The sequence below is a fragment of the Panthera leo genome, chromosome B4 (genome assembly GCF_018350215.1).
Source record: "Panthera leo isolate Ple1 chromosome B4, P.leo_Ple1_pat1.1, whole genome shotgun sequence".
NCBI lineage: Eukaryota > Metazoa > Chordata > Mammalia > Carnivora > Felidae > Panthera > Panthera leo.
The window spans coordinates 27,185,714-27,192,655 of NC_056685.1; the positions used below are offsets into that span (position 1 = coordinate 27,185,714).

The window sequence follows — 6,942 nt, forward strand, 5'->3', positions numbered from 1 at the left end:
TCTACCCCCCCTCGCAGCCAAGCAGCTGACGTTCTTTCTAGAAGCATTCCTTCCTCCAGGGGTTCACAAATGTGCTTTACACTTTGCAAAGGATGTTCATTTGAAAATCACTGTGACGTAGCAAATCACACAAATATTTGGCATGGAGATAAAAAAAATCATCTAATGACCTGTGGTCCTTTCAGAATTAATTTTCTCTGATCCGAGGCATGGTACGATGAAGCCCCAGGTCCCCAGTCTGTTTAAGAAGGTGTTTGTTTGTTTAATTAATTTATTTATTTAGAGAGAGCGTGCACACACGCAAGTGCAAGCCGGGGAGGGGCAGAGAATGAGGGAAAGAGAGAATCCCAAAGAGGCTCTGTGCTGTCACCAGAGAGCCGATGCTGAGCTCGAGCCCATGACTCTGGGATCATGACCTGAGCTGAAATCGAGTCAGACACTCAACTGGCTGAACCTCCCACAGGCCCCAAGAATATGTTTTTGATTACTGTGAGGTTTGCCCATAACAACAAACATCTTTTAAATTTGCCTCTAAGAGGTCATAAGATGAAGGAAGAAAAATAGATAACAAAATTAACCCAGGAAAGAAAGAAAGAAACCTAGTTTTTCGCCAATGGATGATGTAATGGCTATTTTGATGTGTCAATAGGGGCGCCTGGGTGGCTCAGTCGGTTAAGCATCTGACTTTGGCTCAGGTCATGATCTCGTGGTCCGTGAGTTCGAGCCCCGCGTCAGGCTCTGTGCTGACAGCTCAGAGCCTGGAACCTGTTTCAGATTCTGTGTCTCCCTCTCTCTCTGACCCTCCCCCATTCATGCTGTCTCTCCCTGTCTCAAAAATAAATAAACGTTAAAAAAAATTTAAAAAAAAAAAGAAAAAAAATGATGTGTCAATATAGCTGGGCCACAGTGCTCATGTACTGCATATAGATATAGATATACATATAGATAGAGATATAAATATAGATATACCAAACATTATTCTGGATGTTTCTGTGAGGGTGTTTTTGGATGAGATTTACACTTAAATTGGTGGACTCTGTGTAAACCAGACTGCCCTCTAAGTGTGGGTGAGCCACATCCAATCAGTTGAAGGCCCAAATAGAGCAAAAGGCTAACTTAACATCCCCCAAGCGAGAGGGAACTTTCCAGAACAGCTTTCACTCTCCCTGGCTTTCAGCAGATGCCCTCGGACTCAACTACCGCTTGCTGAGTCTCCAGCTTGCTGGCCTCATCCATCAGATGGAGACTCACCAAGTCTCCACAATCGTGTGAGTCAATCCCTTAAACTAAACCTCTTCCTATAGGTAGCCCCATCCTATCGGTTCTGCTTCCCTGGAGAGCCCTGACTGGTACAGATGGTGATAGACACAAGCGTCCCCATGGGAGGGGAGGTTACAATATTTGTCCTGAGAAGTGGGCGGTTCCGGTAATTACTGCTGCGTGACAAACTATACCAAAACTTAGTGACTTAAAACAACTACCTTACTTTTTCCCAGAATTCTTGACAGCTGAGTGGTTCTTCTGTCGGTGTCACCAGGGGTCACTCGTATGGGCACACTCAGCTGGTTTGCTAGTGGCTGGGCTCAGGCGGCACGTGGAGACGGTTGGACTTCTCTCTACATACCTAGTGTCAGGGCCCCTCTCTCCCTGTGACTTTTCCACATGTCCCTGCAGTGGTCTATGTCAAGGCAGCCTGACCTCTTACACAGAAGCCCGGGACATCGAAAAGGGTAAAGCAGGAGCTGCGAGGTCTTCTTGAGGCTAAAGCCCGGAACTAGTGCAAGGTTAAATTCCATCGCAGTTTATTGGCTAAAGCCAATTACAAGGACAAGCCTCGATTCAAGGCGAGGGCACCTCCCAAGGGCCTCCATACTGCAAGTATGGTTTATGGAGCCCCATGATCTTATCTGATTGACACCGCAGGCTAAGCGTGCCATTCTGCAAATGGATCCTTCGGCTCTATCACCACAGAAGAGAGGTTGAGATCTCCTGGCCTCAAACAACATACGGCAGCCAGTGAGAAATCCGTGTGATGGCCTATAGGTTTCCTCTCCGGCCCAAATACTCAGGCTCCCTAAAGCCTAGCGGCACCTGTGAGCGCTCTCTTTTCCCATTAGCCTTCTTCAGTACCTACTGTCCCTACATGTATCATTTCACTTTCCCCGCCCACACTAATCTGGTGACTCGTATTATATGACTGATTATGACCAGATTCTCTCTAAAAATGGGGAATGGAAGATTAAAGTAATTAACCGGCTCCTTCAGGCAGGCTATTTCCTATATTAGGTCTTAATGCCTTCATTTTATCATTCAAATAATCAGGTGAAAGCTGGAGCTTTGGAAACATTGTCCTTAGAGGACCTGATTTTGCCCTTGGCTTCTGGACCCCAGCTTGCCCGGCAGGCGTTGTCAGCAGAACCCCATGTAGCATCCAACTCGCAGATACACAGAGCCCATCTGAGCCACCGTGAATGTCACGAGTCGTCCGTGAGAAGAGCATCTAGGAATCCCTGACGTCCAGGACAGGAGGGTCTGGGGAGCACACACTGGTGGGAGGGGGTGGATTCCAGGCCAGCGTGTGGGTCACTGGGGGTTCTGGACCTTCTAGGCACAAGAAATCCATGCTCAACCAGAACCTTCTCCAAGACTCTGACTGACGATGCCCAGGACGTGGCTACTTGGCTGAGCCTCTGGGAGCCCAAGAAAGAAAGTGAAGCCTTGAGGAACACATTTCAAACCCATTCCATAGCTCCTGGCAGAAAGAAAGTCTAAATTTAGATTTCTGACCAGACGGTTTCAGACACAATGTCTTACACGACAGGAAATAAACAGGTTTTCAGGAGAGAGGGGCCGGCTCCTCACCCACGGATGTATCTACCACACGGGAGGGGACACGTTTCAAGCACTTCTTAAAGATGAGGCTCCGTGGAAGAGGAAGGGGACGTCACAAAGAGCAATAAAGCCGACCTTGCTTTAAGAAGCCTTTGGTCCAACAGACGTGGGTCCTACCTCTGCAGCCCGGGTCCTGCCTGGCTTTGGGATCACAGAGGGGGCCAAATGTGCCGGGAGATCATTCTGACAACAAGAAGGTTAGTCCTGAAAGAAGTGAGAGTCAGCAAGATCTTAGCAGGCAAAGCCATGGGCAGAACAGAGCCATGCAGGGTGGCTGGGTGAGGGGGACTGGCACCTTACCTACGTTCTATAGTCTTTCACCTTCTTGTCTCACCTGACCCTCACCTGACCTTTCACCTTCTTGTCTCACCTGAGCATCACTGCCTCTTCTGCCGAGGAGGACGCTGAGACCAGAGAGGTGAAGCGGCTGCCTTCAGGTCACACAGCCAGTTCAAGGCAGGACTGTGCCTCAGTCACGGCACTCAGGCCGCAGAGATCCCGACACAGGGGAGACAGGGAGGAGGAATGTCAGTCTTCTCCCCCAGAACAGGCATCCTGCCAAGTCCAAAAAGCAAAGTGCCTTGAGTGGAAGACAGCCCGCAGGTGAAGGCAGCCCCCTGGCCATCTGCCCAAGGGAGGCTGGCACAGTCGCCTCTGACCTGGGGACAGCGGCCTCTCCTGTCCCAGACAACAGCACCTGCTCTCCTGATCAATCACCAGGCAGAGGAAAAACAAACCTCTGACAGCCCCACATCCTTCTGAAGCTCTCCCCAGACGTAGCGCCCACGGCAACCAAACAGAGGGCCAACAGCACCATCCCGACCGCCCTGAAGAACCCCACAGAATGCAGGTGGAGACATGACCGCAGTGGGACTGCCCACCTAACTGAGCACTTACTATGCGCCAGGCGTCACACCAAGCGCTTGCAGTGGGTTACCCGTTTAGCCTTTCCACAGCCCTGGGCGGGAGTACCATTACTACCCCACGCACCAGCTATAACCTCCACCCTGGAACTTCCCCTTCAGACACTCCAGTAACACCTCCCCTCGGGAGAGCCTAGCAAGTGACAAGTGAATGACACAATAGAATGCAAGCGCTGGGAGACCGAAGTTTGTGTCTGTTTTGCTCACCGATGTCACCCAAGCTTCTAGGACATTGCCAAGCACATGGCAGATTTTCAATAAATATTTGTCAAGTGAAGTAAAGAACCATAAAACCACCCTAAGATGCACATGCTGAGTTGGCCAAGCAATTTGCTCCCACACGTTGGTCCTGAGGGTTGAAATTCAGATTTTTCCTTACTAAAGCCTAAGAGTAAAGTCCCTCGATGCTGTAATTCTATATACAATGTGATTGGTGAATGAGCCACATGCTCAGCCCCAGCCCTCGTTCACAGGGAGAAGGTTACAGAGGGAAGGGGACATACTTATTTGCCCCCAGGCTTATTTGCCTAAGGTGCACTTGGTCTGGCTGGACCCCTACCGCTCTGTCCACCGCCCCCAGGGTCCGGATTCACCTGCTCAGATATACCCCAGCCACAGGGAGTGTAGAATTGGCTTGAAATAATATGTGCCCCTGAGCAGTAAGAGGGTTCCTCCCACACTGGCGTTTCGCTAGGTCTACACAATCTGCCAAGTGAGTGTGTTTGGCTCTCCAGATAAATGAGGAGCCAAAGGGTGTCTTTCTGACTGTGAATTCTTGGCATTTTTTTCGCGCTTCAAAATAAGCAAAGTTAACACTGCCAGTGTTCTCTGGCACCGCTGAGGGCTGTTTAACGAATAAGAGAATCGCAGATCGTCGTGGTAAAAGGGCCACAGAAGTCACCTGATGCGGGGGTTTTCAACCCTTTTAGTCAATGGAATCCTTCTTTCAAACATAACCTTACCCTGAAATTTATCATTGTATACTATCGATCATATCATATCATATCCTACAGAACACACATGAGATTATATTACAGGAGAGAAGCCGGCAGTGCTGTGGATAAAGTCAGGGGGCAGCCGAGTCCCCTCCCCCCCCCCCCCCCCCCCCCCCTCTCTTACCTTTCTTCCTTCTGGCAGCCAGTATGGGTTCCAGAAACACCAGTCCAACTTCACCCCCTCCCTAATGCAATGGGAAACAAAGGATCGGGGAGGTGAAGGGACTCGTCCAAGGTCACACCGCTAGGTAAGGACCATGCTAGGGCTTGGGGTTAGCACTCGGTGTAGCGCAGCGCCCGCGCACACCCACTTTCTACGGCCCGGCGCCTGCGCACACCCAATTTCTATGGCCCGGCGCCTGCGCAGCACACCCACTTTCTACAGCCCGGCGCCCGCGCAAACCCACTTTCTACAGCCCGGCGCCTGCGCACACCCACTTTCTACAGCCCGGCGCCTGCGCAAACCCACTTTCTAACCCTTGCACTGGAAGAAACACCTGCCGGCGCCGGGCAAGTGTGCCAAGAGGATGCTCCGCCTGCGTTGGTTGAGGGTGTTGCTTATGAAAGACAGTAAGGGCTACTTTAATATAAATCTCAACTCTAAGGCAGAGTGCCCCAGCTCCTACTTTGGACATCTGAAAGGTGACAGAGCACTCCCTGGCCTTAACTTCTCGTGTCCCGAGGAAACCTTAGTCCTCAAAATGGGCTCTTCAATGGCAGAGAATGCACAAACAAAACAGTCTTTTATTTATCAAAAATGAGGCGCTGGGAGTCATGTTAGGGAACCCAGCCTGCGCTCACCCTTGTGCAACCATCAAGACACAGTGTCCTCCCTGTGAAAGGCATCACGTGATTCCCTAGACTCTCGAAACTTCCTCTAGCTCAGAGATGCTAAGAGCCTAACAGATACAGAAAACAAATAGCTTCTCCCCCAGGTGGAGGAGTCTCTTCTCATCCTGTCTCCTACCCAGGCAGGGAAAGAAGTGTAACCAGATGAGCGGGGGGCCACAGTCAGGGCCATGTGCCCTCCCGTGAGCAGAAATGCTGTGACTCACACAAAAATACTACATAAATGCCTCCAACCCCCAATATCCCTGCTTCAATAGGTCTTTCTTTTGCTCGGCTTCTCAGTTACCTTTCTCCTTAGCTTAACCTACTTGAAAAAAATTTTTTTGAATGTTTATTTATGTTTTAAGAGACAGAGAGACAGAGTGTGAGCGGGGAAGGGGCAGAGAGAAAGAGAGGGAGACACAGAATCCGAAGCAGGCTCCAGGCTCTGAGCTGTCTGCACAGAGCCCGACGCAGGGCTCGAACCCATCAGCCATGAGATCATGACCTGAGCCAAAGTCGGACACTTAACCGACTGAGCCACCCAGGTGTCCTGTTAGCTTAAACTTCTTTAGAAAAGCTGTCCACAGACAACTGGAGCCCCTAATTTTTCCTTAGGCCTCTCTCCTGTTGGCCTTGTCTCAGCTGATAGCCTAGTGCCAGAGACTGAGAGGGGAAGCTCCTCTCCTGCACCCTTCCCCTCCCTCCTGCACCCTGCCCCTCCCTCCTTATGCCCTTCTTCATCCTCCCTGTACCCTCCTCCTTCCTCCCTGCACCTCCCCTCCCTCGCTGCACCCTCTCCTCCATTTCTGCCCCCTCCTCCTTCCTCCCTGCACCTCCCCTCCCTCGCTGCACCCTCTCCTCCATTTCTGCCCCCTCCTCCTTCCTCCCTGCACCTCCCCGGACTCCTGCACCCTTCCCCTCCCTTCCTGCACCCACCCTCTTCCTTCTTCTACCCCTTGCACCCTTCTCCTTCCTCCCTGCACCTCCCCTGCCTCCTGCACCCTCCCTTCACCTCCCTGTACCCCACCCCCCCATTTCCTGTAGCCTCCTCCTCCTTCCTCTACTGTCCTCCTCCCTCCTGGCACCCTCCCCTCTTCCTGTACCCTCCCTCTCCCTCTCTGCACCCTTCCACTCCCTCTCACACCCTCCCCCACCCCTGCACCCTCCCCTTCCCCCTGGCACCCCTGTGGAAAGTCACATGGGGAGTCTTTGGCTGGAACACTCAGTGGTGCTCAGAAATCCTAAACACTGTGGCCTTTGCAGTGCCTGCCAGGGAGAACAGGGAGTCCTCTCTCAGGCCA

At 51.6% G+C, this 6,942-nt stretch overlaps 1 long non-coding RNA gene across 1 annotated transcript in view; it reads right to left on the reverse strand.

The window, feature by feature from the left end:
- LOC122224017 overlaps window positions 1-5,119 on the reverse strand; it is a 37,651-nt gene extending 32,532 nt beyond the window's left edge. Inside the window, exon 1 of the long non-coding RNA XR_006204615.1 lies at window positions 4,935-5,119. This is a non-coding gene — a long non-coding RNA (uncharacterized LOC122224017). The remainder of the gene's footprint in view (window positions 1-4,934) is intronic.
- Window positions 5,120-6,942: the final 1,823 nt, after the last annotated feature.